This window comes from Tenrec ecaudatus, chromosome X (genome assembly GCF_050624435.1).
Source record: "Tenrec ecaudatus isolate mTenEca1 chromosome X, mTenEca1.hap1, whole genome shotgun sequence".
Classification (NCBI taxonomy): domain Eukaryota; kingdom Metazoa; phylum Chordata; class Mammalia; order Afrosoricida; family Tenrecidae; genus Tenrec; species Tenrec ecaudatus.
The window spans coordinates 122,504,862-122,528,951 of NC_134548.1; the positions used below are offsets into that span (position 1 = coordinate 122,504,862).

At 40.4% G+C, this 24,090-nt stretch overlaps 2 pseudogenes; one reads left to right on the forward strand and one right to left on the reverse strand.

The window, feature by feature from the left end:
* Nucleotides 1-2,477: 2,477 nt before the first annotated feature.
* Nucleotides 2,478-6,285, forward strand: LOC142433685 (lupus La protein pseudogene; annotated as a pseudogene).
* Nucleotides 6,286-14,110: 7,825 nt separating this feature from the next.
* LOC142433686 (large ribosomal subunit protein uL18m pseudogene) lies at nt 14,111-14,722 on the reverse strand (annotated as a pseudogene).
* Nucleotides 14,723-24,090: the final 9,368 nt, after the last annotated feature.

Consider the following 24,090-nt stretch of genomic DNA (forward strand, 5'->3'; position numbering starts at 1 on the left):
AGGCATCATCAGAACAAAAAAATCATATCATTGTGAATGAGGAGTGTAGAGTGGAGACCCAAAGTTCATCTGTAGGTAACTGGACATCCCCTTACAGAAGGGTCTCGGGGATGAGACAAGCCAGTCAGAGTACAGTGTAGCAAAGACGAAAGATACAACTTTCCTCTAATTCCTTTATGCTTCCTCCTCACCGCCCCCCCTACTATCATGGCCCCGATTCTACCTTATCAAATCTAGACCAGAGGATGTACACTGGTACAGATAGGAACTGGAAAGACAGGAAATACAGAGCAGAAGATCTCTTCAGGACCAGTGGTGTGAGTGTGGATACCGGGAGGGTAGAGGGAGGGTGAGTTGGAAAGGGGTTACCTGTTACAAGGATCTACATGTGACCTCCTCCCTGGGAGACAGACAACAGAAAAGTGGGTGAAGGGAGACGTCGGACAGTGCAAGATATGACAAAATAATAATTTATAAATTATCAAGGGTTCATGAGGGAAAGGGGAGTGGGGAGGGAAGGGGAAAATGAGGAGCTGATGTCAGGGGCTTAAGTTGAGAACAAATGTTTTGAGAAAGATGAGGGCAATGAATGTACAAATGTGCTTTATACAGTTGATGTATTTCTGGATTTTGGTAAGAGTTGTATGAGCCCCTAATGAAATGATTTTTTAAAAATCTAACTGCTACATTCAGCAAGCACTTTAAGTCCCCTTAAGTCTCAGCAAACAAGGTTGTGTCCTCTGTAGGTTGGTAATACATCTTACTCCAATCATAAGGTTATCTCCTCCGTCTTCTTCTTCTTCTTCTTCTTCTTCTTCTTCTTCTTCTTCTTCTTCTTCTTCTTCTTCTTCTTCTTCTTCTTCTTTTACTAAAATCATTGTATTAGGGGCTCATACAACTCTTATCACAGTCCATGCATCCATCCATTGATTGTGTAAAGCACATCTGTATATTCATTGCTTTCATCATCATCATACATCTCACCTTGACTGGCTCGTCTCCTCCCCTAGACCCCTCTGCAAGGGGATCTCCAGTGGCCGACATATGGGCATTGGGTCTCCACTCTGCACTTCCAGTCTCCTTCTTCTTCCTAGGGTCAACCTTCTCTGATTAGTGGTTGGGCAGGCATATCCAATCAGTACAGTGAAAGGAGACAACCCTGATGCACAGCTTTCCGTCTTTTACACCATGCCACCTTCCCTTATTCGCTTCACACCATGGACTTCTTGTCCATGTACAAGTTCCACTCAAAGGTGACACCTTCATAACTCTTGTACCGCTCAGCTTCAACAATGCAAGTAGCCGAATACATAGTCACCAGGAAAGAGATTACAGGATTGAACGTCGTCGAAATTGAATGGTCCAGAGAAAAGCTCTATGAATACAGGCAGGCTTAGCTTTTCACAGTAATGTGAAGTCATACAATTTCCGTTGCAAGCTGGAACTATGCAAAATGATCTTACTAATCGATGGGGGGAAGTAAAATTGGTTTAGGACCTTTTGTGGGGTGTCAAAATTTCAAAGCCTTAGGAACAGAGGATAATACTAAAACTAAGATTCATTTAATACATTGTAATTGAAACCATGAATGATATTGAGAATTAAAGTGTGTTTTCTAATTTCATATTCTAAGTGGTGGACCATGTCAGATGGGTTACAGAATCAAACTGACTGCATCCATGAGAGGAGACAATGGGGATGTGCAATATCAGGAGCCAAAACAAGGCCAGAGACTGAATGTGGAACATACCATTAATTGCTCATATGTCAGTTCATGATGAAGCTGAAGAAAAATAGAACAAGTCGAGAAGAACTGAAATATGACCTAAAGTATGTTCCACCTGAATTTAGAGGTCATCTCAAGAGCAGACTGGACATATTGAACAGAGTAAAAGAAGATAAAACAAACTGTGAGATGGTATCAAGAATACCATACAAAGGAAAGGTCCTTAAAAAGACAGGTGGGGTGGGGGAGACCAGCATGGATGTTGGGAGAGACTCTGACACTTGTTCTTGCTAAAATGAATAAAAAAGATGATGGAATAAAAGAGCTGAAGAGAACAGTTCGAAGAGTAGCATGTAAAACCAAGCAAAGTATTGCAATGAAGATGAAAGCCAGTATGAATTTTAATTCAATGGAAAGAATGCAAAAGTCCTCACAACAGGACCGAATAAATAAAATCACAATAAGCAGAGAATAGATTACAGTTGTCAAATAATTCATTTTACTTGAATCCCCAATTCATGCTTATAGATGCAACAGTCAAGAAATCAAACGATTTATTAGGCAATTTTGCTGCACAAGATCTGTTTAAAGTATTAAAGATTAAAAAAAGTCATTTTGAGGACTCAAGTGCACCTAAGGCAAGCCATGGTCTTTTCAACCACCTCATAGCCACATGAAAGCTACACAATAAATCAGGAAGATTGGAGAAGGACTGACACATTTAAATTATGATACATGGGAAGTACTGTGGATGCTAGAAGTACAAACAAATCTGTATTGGAGGGACACCCAGGAGGTTCCATTGAAGATATTGATAAAATTCAACAGATTAGACTATCTAACAACAGACTTTAATGTCATAGTGGAAACACTGAGCAAATCAAGCATTGAACTCATGGGGAAATAAAACTAAAACTCAAATGAAGATAAAACTAAAATCAGAAGATCTCCAAGCAAACTTCTCCCTGAAGTGACTGATGAATATTGAAAATGGTGTAAAAAAAGATCTATTTATCTTAAAGGCTTCCCAATTGGTGCAACCCTTGATGACACACAAGAATGGTCTAGAGACAAAGGTGAAATACTAAATATTTACATGAGAAGAACATTGCACAGAGCATTTAAGGGATCAATATCTGTCGTGTTTGAGGAATTAAATTTGCTAAGAGGTATGTAGAGACCCCTGGCGAGAAATATAAAGACACAAACCAGCTAATACTTTACAAGGATGATTACTTTGCCAAAAAGAATGAAGAAAGGAAGCAAAATAAAGTGGAGGCTAAATTCTGAGCTAAACAAGGGCAAGCAGGAAAACAGAAGTTAGCACAAGCTGCGGAAATGAAATCTCTTGAAGGAAAGGTGAGTTGCTTGCTGACATTTGGGGGCGACATAGATGATCATGCCTGTAAAGAGGATGTGCACATCCTTTTCACAAGTCATGGAGAAATCAAATGTATAGTCTTTGTGAGCAGAGCAAAAGAGGCAGTAATTCTATTTAAAGAAAAAGTTAAAGAAGTACTGGATAAAGCCAAAGATGCACGTAACAAGTAACCTGCAATTAAAAACCAGAAAAGTGCGGTGGAAAGTATGAGAAGAAGTGGAAAAAGTAGCACTGAAAAAACTCATGGAAGATCAACAAGAATCCCTGGACAAACGGAGGTCGAAAAGTGGCAAATTTAAAGGAAAGGGAAAGAGAAATACAGTTGTCCAGGTGTGTTACTCTGGTTACTTTAGAGAAACAAATCCACAGAAACTCATGTATAAGACAAAGTTTTATATATGGGGTAAGTGCACATCAAGAAAACATCTCAACCCAGTGCTGCCCAAGCCCACAAGCCCAACATTAACCCATTAACCCACATGTCCGACACCAATCCACAAAGTCCTCCTCCATCGCACAACACGCGTGCAATGATGCTGACTGCAGGAGGAAAGCTGAGTCAGTGAATGTGTAAGCATCTCAGTGCTGGCAGGAGCCTTGTCACAGCTGCTCCAGCACCCAGGGCTGCATCGGGGTGGGTCCATGCAGCTTCTCCTCAGGGCTATCAGGAAGTGAGCCTTGCCAGCTAAAGCAGGGAGCTGGCTAAGGCAGCTGCACCCTGGCCTGACCACCAGAAAGCAAGAGACCCAAGAACTAGAAAGGCAAGGCTGACTGAGCCATTTATCCCTCCGCCCTTCAGTAACCCCACATGTTTTTCAGTCAGGTTGGCACAATAAACTAACTACCTCACCAGACTTCAGGGCAAGAAAATGCCATTTGATCGTGAAGATGAATATGATGAAAACAGTGATGCTGTCGGACCAGAGAAAAAGCATGAAAAGAGCAGGAGAGGAAACAGACAAGGAGCCTGTGCCAAAACAACACAAAACAGGAAACCAATAGTTTACTAAAACCACTTTAATGTTTATTTTAAAAAGAAAAGAACAGCCAGAAGGTTCCTTAGGAGGGAAGATGGTGGTACTTATCTCACATACGTTGGCTATGCTATCAGGAGAGACCAGTCCCTGGGAAAGGACTCCATGCTTGGAAGAGCAGAGGATAGGCAAAAAGAGGAAACCTCTGATGGGAGAGAGGCATGGAGACAGTGGCGGCAGCAGTGGGCTCAAACAGCACAAGCGTGGTGAAGATGGCGCAGTGTCAGTTCATGTTTTGTCCTGTGGAACATGAGTGGGAGCCAGCTGCATGGCACCCAGCAACAACAAACCAAGTTTAAATCAGCTCTGAACATTTTTCCCCCTTCACTTTCAATCTTGTGGGAGCAAAATAAGAGTTCCATTAATGTGAGGACCCTTTTTTTTTTTTTGGCCAGTGTTACTTCCTCTGAGTCATCTTCATCCTTTTAGTCACAATGACTTTCCTTATTGATGTCAATACGTTTGCTTTCACTATGTTTCTCTGGCTGTGTATCAAGAGTCTCTCCATTCTGGCCGCTTCATGATCCATCATCTTTTGTCACAAATGTTACAGATGGAATTGCCTTTCAAAAAGAGTCGTATCATCTACATTAAGTGGTTGATGATCAGCATAACTCCTGCCTTAACTTATCTTTGACATCTGGATGAAAATCTCTCTGAAGCATTCTAATATGTACTTATAAGCTTTTCCAGATATTGGAGCATTAATCAAGTCATACTGGCAGTCACTCTGTGATTACCATTTTCTTCCAATATAGTGACTAGTTTTAATAATCTGGTCTGAATGTTAGCCAAACTGATGGGGATTAAAAACAAACAGGATTAAAGAATTCAAAATAGAAGGAAGCATCTCAACCATAAGCAGTTTTCTGTACCTAATGTAATTTAAATTAAAAAGGTTACTTTACCTTGTTTTGTTTTAGGTTCATTGAACTTTTTCAATGTTGTTCACATCATAGGGTTATGCAGGTCTAGTTCTTGCCCTAACTTTACTTTGCATCTCCCTTGAGCAAATCCTGTTCAGTTTTACTTCCATCATTTTGACTTTCTATTTCTTTTCTAGATTTTCATCGTTGCTATCAAATTCCCTCTCAATGATCTTCTTTTGTTGACTGTCATGTGGGTTGATCACCGGAATTGTATGTGTGAACTGGACGCACCAATCACCAACAGACATAGTGACATGACATCTGTGTGCACCTGCTGTTTACATAATGATTTGTGAACTAGAGAGCTAGCAGCCAAGTTTTTACTTTATATAATTACTCATAGTTAATATATGAAATTTGAACTGTGCTGTTAGGGGAATTGTGTTATTTAACTAAACCAGGGAAACTAAAATTCATGCATATTGGAAACATGCAAAATGAGAACTGCCTGTATTGACAATTGGCATTCTTCCAATGAAAAGTTTGGGTTTCTGCCCAGTCGTCTATAGTGAAGCCTAGCAGCTAATAAGCCTTAAAAGAAATTCCATTTTAAAATATGAATAGACTATAAAGGATCAGCAAGCATTTGAAGAAAAGCATTTAGCATGGAAGACAGAAACCACATATACACACAGACACAGACAGAGCGGGGTGGTGGCGGGAGAGAGAATGATCTCAAAGGAAACAGATAATAGGGCAGAAAAACGTAGAAAACTAAACTAAAATTCATGTCCTTAGAGAAGATAATTCATCTAAGAAACAGAATCCTTTGAAAGAAAAATGAATGTAAGGTAGAGAACTATTTGATATTAAACCTATAATAGATTCTTAAAATATCACTTGAAAAATTGTAATCTAAAGACTCTTACTCAAAGTCAAGCAAAAGATCAAAACATGGGTGGTGGGAGAGAGAAATGCAAGACTTAATCAATAGTAGTTTTAGGGAGAGAGAAGATAGAAAACAAGTAGCAGGAAATTGTGCATACACACAGAAGTCCAAAAGAACTGCTATAAAATATTGAAATGTTTGTTAAATAAAATGATCACATTTGAAGTAATTGTTTCTTGACATATCCTACATTTCGATCTTGAGATTTCTGAAGGTAATGTTTCCATCTCCCTAACATTTCCCTGAAGATTTCTGTATACTTCGATTTTGACTACAATAAAAAAGACAGTGTGGGCATCCTCAAGGAACTCGTCATGTTTCTTTGAGTATAATAAAGAAAAAAAGTTATAAGAGCCCCCCATAAAATGATCTTTAAAAAAATGGAAAACTGCTTTCATAATAAAAAGGCCATGAAATTTGTGCAAAAAAAAAAAAAAGAAACAAACCAAAAAAAGGTCTGAAAGGGAAAGATCAGTGATGTAGGGTGGATTGGGTAAGGTTTCCTAATGAAGGTCGCTTAGGACAGCCCTTGTTACAGGTGCCTGAGCAGGTGCATTGTTGTGATAGAAAGAAGTTCTTCAGTGTGCCTTTCTGGCTCTTTCCCCTCACCAATGCCAGTTTTTTGTTATTGTTGTTGTTGTAGGTTTCAATTTTCTTTAAGCCTTTTCATAATGTGCACGAGTGTCCTTTGTTCTTCAAGAAAATCTACTAAGATTATCCCTTTGAAATTCCCCAAACTATCTCTAGAATCTTATAAGCCTACCGCTTTGAACTTAGCTGACCCAACAGATCCCCTCAGAAGCCGCTGTTTTGATTGAACCTTTGTTTGGCAGGTACCCTAATGAAAGAACTTGTCTGTGGTCATCCACTGATCAGAGACACCTGGTGAAGTATATTTTGTTTGGAATAAACCAATGCATACACGGACTAGAACCCTGACAACAAGACTTTTCTGTTTACCCACATCTGTATGCCATTTTGCAAAATAGGCCTTACGTAAAATTGGAGAATAACCACATCAGATCACAAATCAGGGATGACGACCTCATAACATATGAGTTACATATGTAACTGCCAAACAACTTAGAATCATGGCCCTGGAGCTAAGTTGACACATAATCTTAAGCATCACAGCCAGCATTAGCCTCACCTCACACTTCGGTGTTTGTTATTGTCGGATGTAAATCATTAATGTGAAAAATGGCAGATAGTAGATTTTTAACTCTTGTCATAAATTGGAAATGTTGAATAACAAATAGTTAATATGTGAGGAGTACGTGTGTATATAAGGAGTAAGTGTGTTTGTATATGTATGAATATGTGTATTTGTATGCTTCAAAGGAATACACAAATGAAGAGGCTGCAAAAATTGATGAAGAAGTTCCAATAGCTTTTAACTGAAAATTTTCATGAACTTATTGAAACTCCTGCATGTGTGTGTGGGTCTAGTAAACATCTCAAAACTAAATGACAAGGAATATCCAGATTTCATGAACCCAACAAATGCCTAGCTTAATTAATGAAAATAAAAAAGACCTACACTATGGCATATCATTATGACAACTCAGGGACCTAAAGATAAATAAAAGACATTAAAAATTTTCAGAAAGGAAAACCAGGTTACATACAAGGGATTGGAAACCAGAATGTCAGCAGATTTTTCAATACTCCTGCTGAAACTTAGAAAATAATGAAAAGTGATTTCAAATTTTGACTGGCAAATTATTTTTAAAAAGTATGCGTACATATATATTTATAACTCATTTTATTGGGGGCTCTTACAGCTCTTATAACAATCCATACATCAATTGCATCAAGCACATTTGTACACATGTTGCCATCATCATTTTAAAAACATTGTCTTTCTACTTGAGTCCTTGGTATCAGTTCTTCTTTTTTCCCTCCCTCCCCTCCCACACTTGTGAATCCTTGATAAATTATTATTATTTTCATATCTTACACAATCTGCTATCTCCCTTTACCTGTGTTTCCGTTGTTTGTCCCCCTGGGGGGGGGATGTGTTTTTCGTTGATCATTGCCACTGGTTGACATGCTCTCCCCCTCTCCTCCCACCTTCCCCTGACCCTCATGGTATACTACTCCCATTATTGTTCCTGAGGGGTTTGTCTGTCCTGGATTTTGTGTTGAGAGCTCTTATCTGTGCCAATTCACATGCTCTGGTCTAGCTTGGTTTGTCAGGTAGAACTGGGGTCATGATAGTTGAGGGGAGGAAGCATTACAGAATTAGAAGAATGTTGTGTCTTCTATTGGTGCTCTACTGCACCCTGGCTGCGTTGTCCCTTCCTTGTGACCCTTCTGTGAGGGGATGTCCCATTGTCTAAAGATAGGCTTTGAATTAAGTAAGTAATTTATACCTTGCAAAACTATTCATAATTTTTTGTAAAGCCATCTTACTTTAAGCAAGTCCTTAGAAAATTACCTCTCTCAGGAAGTAATTTGGGGAAGTTTTTCCAGAAACAGAACTATTTGGACTATGGATGTATATTCAGCATAAGAAGTGCATGAAAGGAAGTATGAAGATGAAAGCTGTGCTTTCCGACTGTGAAATAATATGCGTCATTAAGAAACAAGGACAACACTCTCAGACACCGCACGACATGGACAAAACTAGAGAGCATTATGTTTAGCCACTTTAGTCAATCTTATAAAGATAAATACTTAATGACACCATTATTATAAAGAACATAATTGTGATTTCTATACCAAGTGACAAGACTTTGAAGACTGTAAGGCAGCCAGGAGTTGGGATGGGTGGGGGGAGGGGGAAGGTGGGATCGGAAATTAGAGAGGGAGGCAGGGAGGATGGGAGGTGGAAAAACTAAGAGCACCACATTTACGGTGGGTGTAGGATATTATGACTGATTTCGTTTGTTGAGATGGTCTGTGCAACTATGTCTAATATGCTTCTTTAAACACAGCAAACCAAAAAACAAGATCGAAGGCTCACAGACTTAGAAAACCCTCCAGATTCCTTACATCTCAGATCTAAACATTGGTTTGAATGACTCAAAAAAGGTGAGAAAGTGCAATTGAAATGTACTTAGAATCTTTAGTGAAATACAAGGTCATTTCAAACACATGAAAAAAAAGGAAAAGATGATAACTCAACAACAGACATAGGGAACAGTCGATCAAGGTTGGAGCTGGAGGCTGGAGGGCTGCAGGACAGTTACCTCCATTGAAGAAACAGAACTGAAATAACTGCACATGCCTTTGGCCAGGTGAAGCACAGTATCCTCTTGGGGAAGTCTCAGGATTATCAATAATCGACACGTAACAAAATCAACAACAACAAAAGGATGAACCATCACTCCAGGGAGAAAAGGGATTTAGAGGAAAGAAGATATAGTTACAGTTCCCAGTTGAATTCATTAGTGAAAGTTATTGGTACAGTCATGATTATGGAGACAGAGAGATTCAATTTAAAGAGTAATTGTGTTGTTATACTAGTTTAATGAATGGAAGTCAGGAATTTCATGTATGTGCATGCTTGCTCGTGTTTTTCAAAGAGCTAAATCCTATCCTTACATTATTGATTAATTTTATTTTGTCTTCTATATATTGAAATATTCTCTCTGTGTGGTCTTTCCCATCAGCTTTTAAGCATGTTTAAAACTCTCTAATTAATAAAATAAAAAGACAAACACTCAGTTACACAAAAAGCTATCCATCAAAGTCACGCCCATTCAAGTTATTATCCTATATCTTTCTCCTACTTATTCTCATAGGCAAACCTCTCAACAGAGTTATCTGTATTCGTTCCTTATAATTTCTGTGGCCCCAAAGCTACTTCCTCTGCAAAATCAGTAAATTTGGCAAGGTTGCAGGCTACTAGATCAATCTCTAAAAATCAATTGTATTACTGTCTTCTAGCAAAGAATAACTACATGCAAATGTTAAAAATACTATTCACAATAGTATAAAACATAAAATACTTAGAGATAAATTTAACAAAATATATATGAAGATCTGTGTAATGAAAACTGTACAATATTATTTAGAGGAATGAAATGAAAGGAAACATTGCTTCACATGGATTTCAACTCATACTGACCCTCTAAGATAGACTAGACTTGCCCCCTATGGGTTTCCAAAGCTGTATATCTTTATGGGAGCCGAAAGCCTTATCTTTCTCCTGCAAAGCAGCTGGTGGATTCAAACTGCTGACTTTGTGGTTAATAACCTAACACTGAACTCCCAGGGATCCTTCGAGAAATGAAAGAAGTGCTAAATAAGTGGCACAATAAAGTATGGTCATAGATGGCAAAATTTAATACTGTGATGATGTTCATTCTCTGCAAATTGATTTATTGATTCAATGCAATTCCCATCAAAATCTCACCAGATTTCTTGTAGAAATTGACATGGCAATTGCAAAATATATGGGAAACTTCGAAGGAGCTGGAATACCAAAAACAATTTTGAAAAAGAACAAAGTTGGAGTATTTAATTACACATCATGCTACAAACTGGAAATCTAGACAGTGTGATACTGCTATAAGAATAGACATACAGATCACAGTAAAACAGAATAGTGTGTATGTGTATTTAATATATGTATATAAATGATAACACACAAATTTTCCATATATAAACTTAATTACCAGGGGGCTTCAGATAGTTCAGGAAAAACTCCATTATCTTCCAATTCCATTTTCTCATGAACTTTTTGAAACCCTTTCATACACATACACACCCACATATACATATGTGTATTCAAATTTTTATCAGGGTACTAAAGAAATTTATTAGGAAGCGTTAAGCCTTTTAAAAATGTGGTAATATAAATATAACAAGACTTTTGCCATTGCAGCATTTTTACATGTGCTCTTTGGTGACATTAATTATGCTTATCATGTTGTTTGACTATCACCACTATCCGCTTCCAAATTGTTCATCACCCTTAATCAGAACTCAGTACTTGCTAAGCCATGAGTCCCTACCTCTCCCTTCCTCCTGTCCCAGGGACCTACAACTAAAACTGAGTCTCCATACACCTGAAATATTCTAGATAATTTTTATAAGTGGGACCATACAATATTTGTCCTTTGTGACTGATTTATTTTATTCAGTCTAATATTTCCAAGAGTCATTCGGTTGGAATATGTATTCGGACTGCGTTTTGCTCTATGGAGCAGCAACGTTCTGTATGTATATGCCACGTTTTGTTTATCAATTCATTTGTTGATGAACATTTAAGTTGCTTCTGCCTTTGACTCTTGTGTATATGCTGCCAGGAACGTTGGTGCACAGGTATCTGTTCGCATTTTGTTTTCAATCCTTTTTAAAAAAATCATTTTATTGGGGGCTCATACAATTCTTATCCCAATCCATACATTCATCCACCGTGTCAAGCACATTTGTACATTTGTTGCCATCATCATTCTCAAAACATTTGCTCTCTACTTGAGCCTTTAATATCAGCTCCTCATTTTCTCCTTCCCTTTCCCCCCTCCCTCATGAACCCTTGATAATTTATAAATTATTATTATTTTGTCATATCTTACACTGTCTGACATCTCCCTTCACTCACTTTTTTATTGTCCATCCCCCAGGGAGGAGGTTATATGTAGATCCTTGTAATCAGTTCCCCCTTTCTACCTCACCTTCCCTCCACCCTCCAGGCATCACCATTCTCACCACTGGTCTTGAAGGGGGTCATCTGTCCTGGATTCCCTGTGCTTCTAGTTCCTATCTGTACCAATGTACATCCTTTGGTCTAGCCAGATTTGTAAGGTAAAATTGGGATCATGATAGTGGAGGGAAGAAGCATTAAAGAAGTAGAGGAAAGTTGTATGTTTCATCATTGCTACCCTGCCACCTGACTGACTCGTCTCCTTCCCGCAACCCTTCAGTAAAGGGGTGTCCAGTTGCCTAAAGATGGGCTTTGGGTCGCCACTCTGCACTCACCCTCATTTAAAATTATATGATTTTTTTGTTCTTTGATGGTTGATTCCTGACCCCTTCAACACCTCGTGGTCACACAGGTTGGTGTGCTTCTTCCATGTGGGCTTTGTTGCTTCTGAGCTATATGGCTGCTTGTTTATCTTCAAGCCTTTAAGACCCCTGTTGCTACATCTTTTGACAGCTGGGCACCATCTGCTTTCTTCACCACATTTGCTTATGCACACATTTGTCTTCATTGATCATATCAGGAAGGTGGGCACCCACTGATAAGATATTTTGTTCTTTGATGTCTGATACCTGGTTCCTTCTACCCCTTGTGTTCACACAGGCTGGTGTGCTTTTTCCATGTGGGTTTTGATGCTTCTGAGCTAGATGGCTGTTTGTTTACCTGCAAGCCTTTAAGACCACAGATGCTATATCTTTTGATAGCTGGGCACCATCAGCTTTCTTCAACACATTTGCTTATGCACACGTTTGTCTTCAGCTATCATGTTGGGAAGGTATGCATCATGGAATGCCAATTTCAGAGAACAAAGTGTTCTTGCATTGAGTAAATACTTGAGTGGAGACCCAATGTCTATCTGCTGCCTTAATACTAAACCTATAAATATATGCACGTAGATCTATTTCCCCTCCATCCTATATAAATATATTTACCTATGTACATGCCTGTATTTAGACCTCTATAAATACCCTTTGTCTCCTAGTTATTTCCTCTATTTCCTTTTACTTTCCTCTTTTCCCACTATTATGCTCAGCCTTCATTTGGGGTTCAGTAATTTCTCTCGGTTACATTGCCCTTACCAGGCCTCCTTGCCACTAATTTTGGATCACTTGTTGCTCCCTTGTCCCTGGGTTGTCAACACCACCTCCTCGCCTCCCCATCTCCCATGTCCCCCTGGAACCATCAGCCCCATTGTTTTCTCCTCCAGACTGCTCATCAGCCTATCTTATCTAGATAGATCTGCAGAAATAATATTCACCCAAGAAACAAGGCATAGCAACACAAAGCAATAAAAGAGAACACAACAATGACAGCAAAAAAGAAAACCAATGACCCTAAAAGAATAAATTAATTAAAAAAAGAAAATAATTTTAAAAATAAAGAAAAACCTGTAAATAGATCAGAGTCTGATTTTTGACCTCCAGGTGTGTCCTCTAGTCAAGTCTGATAAGTCCAATGGGGTGCTATGCTCTGGCCCTTAACTCTATCCTTTGTACTCGCTCAGGAGCTCCCTGCTCTGTTCCACCCTTTGCTCTGCCGTATGCCTTTAGTGTTTTGCCTTGGTGTCTTGGGGTCTGTCTGGGCCAATCATGACACTGAGTCTCCAGTGCCGTCCTCTGTAGGGCCATGGGTCAGCGATGGACGTCGTGTCTCATAGTGGGATCCGCCATATAGTCCACTCTGTGCATTGGCTGTTCGGAGGGGGGATATCGTCCTCTAGGCCTGGTGGGCCAGGATGTGCTCCACTCTCTCTTCCTCCCCACTCATTTGCTCCCATGTGCTCTGATCAGACATGTCCCTCTCCCCTAGCTGCAGCTTCAGTGCCGTCCTCTGAAGTAAATTCTTTTTGGGGAAGGGGCAGTTGTCCATGTAGCTGGTATGGGGCCGAGCCCTCAGACCCCTCCACTGGCTCCTACTCCATGCCGGCACGCTGCATTTGCATTCCGGAACACTGGATTTAATTCTGGTCCCTCTTTTCCTGTGGGGACACAAACAATGCCCTCCCCTTGGGTGGGCCAGCGCCCTGTTCTCCTGCCACACCTCTCTTGTTATTTTCCTTTTCCTCCCCGCCCTCCAATTTTTCGTTGGCCACCATATATACCCCTGGATTTGGTCTGGCCCCTGCCATAGTTCCTGCACCTCCCCCCTGGGCTGTTTGTCTATGGTAGCTTTTCCCCTGTGCCCCCTTTGTATTTTTATTTTCTTTTTATAAAGTTACCTCAGTGGACTCGTGTTGCACTTGCCCTTTTGTGCTTGGCTCATCATAATATCCTCCAGCTCTTCCCATGCAGCTATAGCGATACATGGTCCTCCACTGCATTTGTTTTCAATTCTTTTTGGGGCGAGAGTGAGGGCAGTGGAGCTTTATTATCAACAATATCCCAGTGTTACATGACTTTATGTTATCAAACTTCCAAGCTGGCGGTGTTCTCCATGCTTTCTTCCGATGGGCGCAAGCACTGATTCCTCACGCGTTCAAAACAACGAAGGTTTCCATTCTACTGATAGATTCTTCGAGGTTCCACTAGCATCACACCACCTTCTGTCAGAGCATTTTGCAGTCGCTGGATCGAGTCTGAGGCTGCCTCCCAAGGGGTGGGCTGGTAGACCAGGAAATTGATTCCTGCCTGTAAACACCGCTCTGCTAGTATTTGCCCTATACTCTCACAGGCCACCACATTGGTGGGCCGAGACAGGTGCTTTTTAATGGCCCATTCACGAGTGGACGCCGAAACCACAATCTTGCCATTTCGATGTTCAACAAATGCTTCGACAGGATGCTGAGTCCTTACAGCTCCCCCACCTCGTTCTCTCCTCGCTACTGCCAAGAGCTCCAGGCTCCGGGGATTCCGGTTGGTGACCTCGGGGGCAACAGCTTCGTTATCCACAGGGGCCACTTCAGGATTCCTCGCAGGCTGGGAACTGGTTGAGAGGGCCGCACACCCACGCTCAGGGTTCCTGCAAACAGACAACGCCCAGAACCTTGGACCCCAGTGGCCCGCTACACCAATCTCAGGAGAGACTGAGGACCGCGGAGCTGTTTTCAGTTCTTCTGTGTAAGTTTCTAGGAGTGGAATTGCTGGGTCATATGGTAACTCTATGTTTAACATTTTGAAGAGGCCGAACTTTCCCACAGTGGCTGTATCATTTTACAATTCCCCCAAGGGAGCTAATTTCTCCACATTCTTACTGCCACCTGTTGTTTTTCATTTTTGAAATCATAGCCATCCTAGTAGGGTGGTATCTTGTGTGTGGGTGTGTTTCAAACTTTTTTCTTCTTTAAATCATTTTATTGGGGGCTTGTACAACTGTTATCACAATCCATCTATCCATCCATTGTGTCAAGCACATTTGTACATTTGTTGCCATCCTCATTCTCCTAACATTTGTTTTCTACTTGAGCCCTTGGTATCAGCTCCTTATTTCCCCCTCCCTCCCCTCCACCCTCGCCCTCCTTCACGAACCCTTGATAATTTAAAAATTATTATAAGTTTTTCATGTCTTACACTGTCCTACGTCTCCCTTCACCCACTTTTCTGTTGCCCGTCCCCCAGGGAGGGGGTTATATGTAGATACTTGTGATCGGTTCCCCCTTTCTATCCTACCTTCCCCTTCCTCAACTGGTATTGCTACTCTCATTATTGGTCCTGCGGGTTTATCTGTCCTAGATTCCCTGTGTTTCCAGTTCCTATCTGAACCAGTGTACATCCTCTGGTCTAGCTGGATTTGTAAGGTAGAATTGAGATCATATTAGTGGAGGGGGGGAGCATTAAAGAACTAGAGGAGATTTGTATGTTTCATAGTTGCTATACTGCACCCCGACTGCCTCATCTCCTCCCGGCGACCCTTCTGCAAGGGGATGTCCAGTTACCTACAGATGGGTTTTGAGTCTCCACTCCGTATTTCCCCTCATACACAATGATATGATTTTTTGTTCTTTGATGCCTGATACCTTATCCCATTGACACCTCATGATCACACAGGTTGGTGTGCTTCTTCCATGTGGGCTTTGTTGCTTCTCAGCTAGATGACCACTTGTTGATTTACAAGTCTTTAAGACCCCAGATGCTACATCTTTTGATAGCCAGGTACCATCAGCTTTCTTCACCACATTTCCTTATGCACCTGCTTTGTTTGCAGTGATCGTGTTGGGAAGGTGAGCATCATGGAATGCCAGTTTAATAGAACAAAGTATTCTTGCATTGAGGGAGTGCTTGATTGAATGCCCAACGTCCATCTGTGACCTTAATACAAAACCTATAAATATATGCAGATAAATCTATTTCCCCATTGTCATATAGAAATATATTTGCATATGTACATGTCTGTATTTAGACCTCTATATATGTCCTTTCCCTTCTAGCTCTTTTCTCTCTTTCCTTTTACTTACCTCTTGTCTCACTATCATGCTCAGCCTTCATTTGGGTTTCAGTAATTCCTCTCGGTTACATTGCCCTTGATCAAGCCCTACCAGGTCTCCTACACCCCCCTCACCACTGGTTTTGGATCACTTGTTGTTCCCTTGTCCCTGAGTCAAACTTTTTTAAAATAGTAAATTAAGCGAAAGATTTACAGAGCACATCAGTTCTCAGTTTAACAATTGATACACATAGGTTCATACCATTGATTGCAATCTCCAAAATTTAATATCCTTAACCCACTTCCTCCCATATTTTCTATTTTCATTCCTCATTTTCTAACCCTTCTGAACTTATCAAGCCATTTGGTTGTGCACCTCCCTAGTGTTATTACTGGCCTTCAAGAATTCACTGCCATCCAATCAATTCTGACTCACCGACCCTATAGGACAGGGTACAACCCCCACGCCCCCCGTGGATTTCTGAGGCTGTAACTCTACAAGAGTACAAAACCTAATCTTTCTCCTGTGCAGTAGCTGGTGATTTCAAACTGCTGACCTTGAGGTTAACAGTCGAAGTTGCAATCACTACTCCACCAGGGCTCCTTATTGCTCACCTTGTTGTTGTTATTAGGGGCCATTGAGTTGGTTATGACCCATAGCGACTCTTCCAAGAAGAATTAAACACTGTCCCATTCTGTGCCATCCTCCCAACTTCTCACTTTAGAGACTGTCTATGGTTTGGCTGAAATTTGAGCCATGAGGGTGAGTTCATTTTGAAATCTGAAAGGAGACGATGGACCATAATCTTGGGGATCCCACCAGTCTATGCAACCAGTAAGCCTGATCTCTTAAGATTTAGACTGTTGTTCCACCTTTTTCTCTCACTGTAGCCAGGACCTTCTAATGTGATCGTTCACCTTTAGTAGTGATTGTAGCGGCATCATGTAGTTCTTCAGGTTCCAGGGTCATGGAGAAAAATGTTTGCGTGGTCAGAATGACTAAAATTTAAAATATTGACCATGTAGGTAAGTTTCTGACTTATGACATATTTAACCTCCCTGGCGATAATCATGAGTGTGGCTTGGGGTAAATGTTAACTGTCAGAAGAAGTTTATCATACCTGGAATGTCTACTAGAGAGATTAAAATGGGTAATTTCTTAAGAATTACAGCCCTACAATATAAAACAACAAATTTCATGCAAAACAATATACTGCTTTGGGTACAAAATTGCTGACATAAAAGTGGACTTTACTTACCACTGTTACTTTTTATTGATTTGTGCATTATTATGCATGTATATATTCAAATATATCAGTACATTTATTTGTAATGCTTCCAATCCCAAAGACAAATAGAGATCAGAATTAAAAAGATAATAAAAAGCAATGATAACGAGAACTAAAAACAAAACAACAAAAAAGATGTATTCTGTTTATATCACAACTGAGTTAGGATGGCATCATAGGAATAGCACCCTGTAGTAAGTGGGCGAATATCATACTACATTGTTATAAGGATTTTAAAAAGCTGGAACTTTCATATGGTGCTGGTGGGGATGCAAAATAGTAAAATGAAGTCGGGGAAAAAGTCTGAAATTTTCTTAAAGTACAAACTACATCTCCTGTCTGACCCAACCATTCCACTACCAGGTGTTTAGCCACGAGAAAAGAAAGCATATTCCATACAATGAAAAAAAAAACACTTTAATCCTCAATATATCAGCAAAGAGTCATCTCCATTTACCATCTGTGTATTTTTATGGCATCTTAAAGATAATTTGCAGCAGCACAAATAAAGGCAGAGTGAATAACAATATAGACATTTAAGAAAAATTGGACTATAACAAACTTGTTTGTGTCAAGTCAAATTTGGCATCAACTTATAATAACCAACATAGTAGGTTGGCACTTGCCCTTTTATCAAAAGGGATAATACAGATCCATTTAACAAAAGACTTTCTGTTACAGGACTAGTTCTTTGCTCTCTGGTATTTTGCACTCATCAAGTATAGAGTTTGAGAAAACTCATCTTCAATATTGGCACCTGAAGACTCACAGTCTGAGATTTCATGTATGCAACTAATTTCCTTATCTTTATTAGAGTTGGTGGGGCTATTATCTGTCCTTTTGTAGTCACATTATGTTTCATTTAAGAACTGTGAAACACTCTCCTTTGTCATTTTTCTTCTACTTGCCATTATGTGAAGAATATTTTTTTAAAGCTGTTTCCTCAAATGGATTTATTAAAAGCTAAAAGCTGCCTGCAAACCGAAAACAAAAGCAAAACACCTATGCCATTTATAATTGCATTGGAAAGCATCCAACTCTCAGGGGCAGAACAAATGAAAAGTGTTCAAGACCTCTAAACAGAACATTTTAAAATATTTGCGTGAGGAAGTAAATGAGACTTAAATAAAAGGATAGATTGTAAATAGAGCATGAATCTCAATATTGTAAAGATGCCAATTCTCTACAACTTTATCGATAAACTCAAGGCAATCCAAATCAAACCCTAGTAGGTTTCTTTTTCATTTAACAATCTAGTTCTAAAATGTATATGGAAATCCAAAGGGCCAGGTGTAATCAAGAAAATCTTGAAGAACAAATCAAGCAGACACAACAACCGCAATCAAGACCTATATCTAGATTCACTTATTAAGAGAATGTGGTGTTGTCACAAGGATCGGCAAATGGATGAATGGAATAGAATAAAGATTTTTTTTAAATTAAAAGATCATTTTATTGGGGCTCATCCAGCTCGTATAACAATTCATGCATCAATTATATCAAGCATATTTGCACATATGATGCCATCATTATTTTCTAAACATTTATTTACTATTGAGCCTTTGGTATCAGCTCCCCTTTTTCCCCTCTCTCCCCCCTGTACAGTAACAATTTTAACAACAAATCTATATACATAGTCACCAAAGGTATGTCAAAGAGAACATGGTAAGCTAGTGGGGAAAGGCTGAGATTTACCATAAATGGTGCTGATTCCCTTGGTTCTTTCTTCAAACTCCAATGCCAGATGGACTGCAGCTCTAAATGTGAAAGGTATAAAAAAAACTTTTAGAAGACAATTTAGGAGAATAACTTCATAGAACTGGCAATGTAAACGATTTGCCAAAGGCTACAGGTGGGATATTTTGAACAAAAAATGGGTGATAACCCATCGAACAAAAGAATGATGATCAGGGTAGCAATTGTACAATTCTACTCGACATGATTGAAATATGTAAATATGTTGTAAGTACTAAGTCTCAACTAGTAAAATAAAAGAACACAAAGAAAAGAGCAATTATTGTTTAATTATTTTATTAGGGGCTCATACAACTCCTATCACAATTCATACACACATCAATTGTGTAAAGCACATTTGTACATTCATTGCCCTCATCATTCTCCAATCATTTGCTTTCCACCTAAGCCCCTGGCATCAGCTCCTCAATTTTTCCCATACTTCCTGATCCCCCCTCCCTCATGAACACTTGATAATTTATAAATTATTATTCTGTCATATATTGCCCTGTCTGATGTCTCCCTTCACCCACTTTCTGTTGTTCGCCCCCCAGAGAGGAGGTCACATGTAGATCCTTGTAATCCGTTCCCCCTTTCTAACCCACCCTCCCTCTACCCTCCCAGTATCTCCAATAACACCACTGGTCCTGAAGGGATCATCCGCCCTGGATTCTCTGTGTTTCCAGTTCCTATCTGTACCAGTGTACATCCTCTGGTCTAGCGAGACTTGCAAGGTCGAATTGGGATCATGATAGTGGGGGGGCGGGGGGAAGAATTTAGGAAGTAGAGGAAAGTTGTATGTTTCATCGTTGCTACATCACACACTAACTGACTTGTCTCCTCCCCGAGAACTTTTTGTAAGGGGATGGCCAGTGGCCTAGAAATGGGCTTTGGGTCTCCACTCCGCACAACCCCCTCATTCACTGTGGCAAGACATTTTGTTCTGATGATACCTGATACCTGATCCCTTCGACACCTCATGGTCGCACAGCTGGTGTGCTTCTTCCATGTGGACTTTGTTGCTTCTGAGCTAGATGACTGCTTGTTTATCTTCCAACCTTTAAGACCCCAGCCTTTATATCTTTGGATGGCCGGGCACTATCAGCTTTCTTCACCACATTAGTTTATTCAACTGCTTTGTCTTCAGTGGTTGTGTCGGGAAGGTGAGCATCATAGAATGCCTATTAAATAGAAGAAAGTATTCTTTCATTGGGGGAGTACTTGAGTGAAGGCCCTATGTCCTTCTGCTACCTTAATACGAAACCTATAAATATATACACATAGATCTATTTCCCCTTCCTCATATATAAATATATTTGCATACGTACATGCGTTTATTTAGATCTCTATGAATGCCCTTTGCCTCCTAGTTATTTCCTCTATTCCTTTGACTTTCCTCTTGTCCCACTATCATGCTCAGTCCTCGTTTGGATTTCAGTAATTCCTCTTGGTTACATTACCCTTGATCACGCCCTACCAGGCCTCCTACACCCTCCTCACCACTGATTTGGATCACTTGTTGTTCCCTTGTCCCTGGGTTTGTTAACACCCCTACCTTGCTCCCCCCTCCCCCTCCCCCATGTCCCCACGGACTATCTGTCCCGTTGTTTTCTCCTCCAGATTGTTCTTCCAGCCTATCTTATTTGAACAGACCTGCGGAGATAATAACATGCACAAAATAAGAGCAAAACCAAGCAATAATATATAACAAAACAACAACAGCAAACCGATGACAAAAACAAAAACAAAACAAAACACAACAATAAAGAAAAGCTTGTAGTTAGTTCAAGGACTCTTTGTTGGCCTTTAGGAGCGTTTTCCTGTCCAGCCTGTTGGGGCACCACGCCCTGGCATCAAAGTCCACCTTCAGCATTCCCTGGGGACATCGCCACTCCATTCCCTTGCTGTTCTGTTGCACCCCGTTAGTGCTTTGCCTCGGTGTGGCAGGATCAGTTTGGGCACAATTCCCACACTGTGTCTCCCGTGTTATCCCGTGTAGGGCTTTGGGTCAGTGAGGGGCGTCATGTCTCATAGTGGAGTCAGCCATGTGGTCCTCCCTGTGGACTGGCTGCTCTAATTGGGAATATCGTCCTCAAGGCCTGGTGGACCAGGATGTGCTCCACTCTCTTCTTCTGCTCCTGTGTGCTCCGATCAGATATGTCCCTCTCCCTGAGCTGCAGATTCACTGCAGACCTTTGAAATAAACTCTTTTGGGGAGGAGGGACAGGAGTCCACGTGGTAGTCGGGATTGGGGCCAACCCCCCAGATCTCTCCACTGCTTCCTTACTCCACGCCGTAATGTTGCATTCACATCTTGGAGCACTGGGTTGAAGTATGGTCCCTCTTTCCCTGTGGAGATATAAACAATAGCCTCCCCTCGGGTGAGGTAGTGCCCTGTGCCCCCGCTACCCATTTCTTTTTTTATTATTTTTTTCCTTTCCCCACCTCCTTTTTAGTTGTCTACCATATGGATCCCTGTATTTGGTCTGGTCCCTGCCATACTACCTGGATATTTCATTTTGTGTTTGGCTTTTGTGAAGGCTACCACCTTTTAAATCTCCTTTTCTGTGATCTTATCCAATGTGTATAACAGTCCGATGGACTTCTGTTTGTTGATCTTGTATTCTGCCACTCTGCCAAACTAAAACAGCAATTAATATTGTCAGTAAGTGGGGTGGGGGTAATAATGACTGATAATCCACAGGACAAAATAAAGACACATAAGTAAACAATAATTGAAAAATCAGGGAACAAACAACAGTTGAAGAAGGGAGACAGCGGTTGGTGTAAGACATGAAAAAAAATTAACAAGTGTTCCTGAGGGAGAGGGGTAGGGAGGAGGGGAATGAGCTGATACCAAGGGCTCAAGTCGAAAGAAAATGTTTTAAGAATGGTGATGGCAACATATGTACAAATGTGCTTGACATCATGGATGGATGTATGGATTGGGATAAGAGCTGCAAGAGCCCCCAATAAAATGATCTAAAAATTATAATAAAATAAAAGGAGAACGGGTAACTTTTTCTTATAGAATTCTAATTAGTAAAAGAAGGACAAATTATGGACAAAGATAATCATTAGTTGGCAAACAACAAAGTAATACTTATTACATGCAAGAAACATTACAGTAAATGTACAAATATGCTTTACATGATTGATGTATGTGTGAATTGTGATAAGATTTTTATGAGTCCCTAATAAAATGATTCAAAATAAAAAAGAGTGAAGGGGTGGATTTAGCTTTGATCTCGTTTGGAGGTGCTAAGGAAATAAATAGCTTGCTGGAGGCGGGGCAGACACACTCCCTGCGAGCCATTACTGATGAGCCTGTTGGAGTAATACTGATGCAGTCAGAACCCTGGGAGCTAGAGACGTCACGTGGAGACCCCTGCCAGTGGATCCACAAGACTTCCCACCCATTGGCCTGTGAGCTTCCTGCATTTGGTATAATTGCATGGCTGTGTGCATCTAAAGAGGCATTTATGGACTATTATTGGACATATGAGCTAATATTGGACTTACGAACTTGATCTGGACTGGGCTGGGATGTTTTTTCAATATTCAATTGCTTTTGTATATAAAGCTCTTTTTTATACACACACACACAAAGAAAGAACCATTAATGGATGTTAAAATCAGCAGACATAAATTTAAGGAGAAACAGGATTTTGGCACAATCTCTGGTGTTATTTTCATGTGCAAAATGCCTAACTTCAATTTAATTATGAGAAAATAGCAAACAGGCTCAGATTAGAAACATTTCTACAAAACAACTGATCTGTGCCCTTCAAAAGAGTCAAGGTCGTTATATTAGTTATCTATTTCCACAAGTTAATTTATGTACCGTTCTGGAGGTTCAAATGTCTACCATCAGTGTCTTGGCTGAGCCACATTTCTTGCCCCTGCAGTTTCTGAAGGCTGCCTGCATTCCTTGGGTCATGGCACCTTCCCAAATCCGTCCACCAATTTGTTTCCATCAATACTCTGCTCTGCTTCCTCCCCTTTATAAGTCTTTATGATTATATAGGATCTTAAATGAATTTAACCTTAGGCATATATTTCTTAAATAAGGTGAAAACATTGTGATCCTTAATTTAAATACACTTGCCGAGTTTCTTCTATTGGTAATGGTCAGGGGACTAGAATGTGGACCAGTTTGGGCGCGGGGGGTAGTTTTCAGCCCACTACAGCCATGATTAAGGAAGGCTGTAGAAGACTTGCAAGTACAAGGACTGTCAGAAGAACAAACAAATCAGTCTTAGAGGACTCACAGCCGGAAAGCTCCTTAGAATCAAGTGTAGTGAGATTTCATCACATGCATTTGGGGTATATTATTAGGAGAGTCATTTCCCTGGAGGACATTATGCTTAGGGAAGGAGAGGATCAGTGAAAAAGGCGATGGATTGACATAGTGGTTGCAACCATATTCCCAAATATAGCGATGATAGTGAGACTGGTGCCGGACCAGGCAACGCTTTGCTCTGTGATCCACAGGGGCTGTTCTGAGTTGGAGGTTACTGGACAGCACCTAACAACAAGCCATCATGAAAGACAAAGCCTGAAGAACTGTCACCGACTGGGAAGAAACAAAGGAGACACAAGGAACTAAATGAAGCAGCGTCTGTATCTTGAAACAGAACAAAGAACATTTGTGGGTACATTAGTCAGGATTCTACAGAGAAATGATATGAGGGGAGCTTCAAAAAATTCGTGGACAATGGAATTAAGAGATAATGAAATTTTCTATGAACTTGTGGCAGCTCTTTCATAAGTATGTACTTGGGAATTTGGAGGCTGACAAATCCCAAATCCACAGGACAGGCTGGAAACTGACAGTCTTGCGCCGCTAATTAGTTGAAAGTCTATTTATAATCTTCTGGTAGAATTCGGACTCCTTTCAGAAACCTTGCTTTTGCTCTTATGGATTTCAACTGACTGGATATAGCCTACTACTCACATTATGGAAGGTCACCTCCTTAGAGCCCAGTGCTTGTAAATGGTAACCACAGCTACCAAAGACCTTTCCAGCAGCATCTACTTAGGTTGCTTGTCTTTTTATCGTTAGTGGTAGTCATTCTCTACATGTTCTCAATACT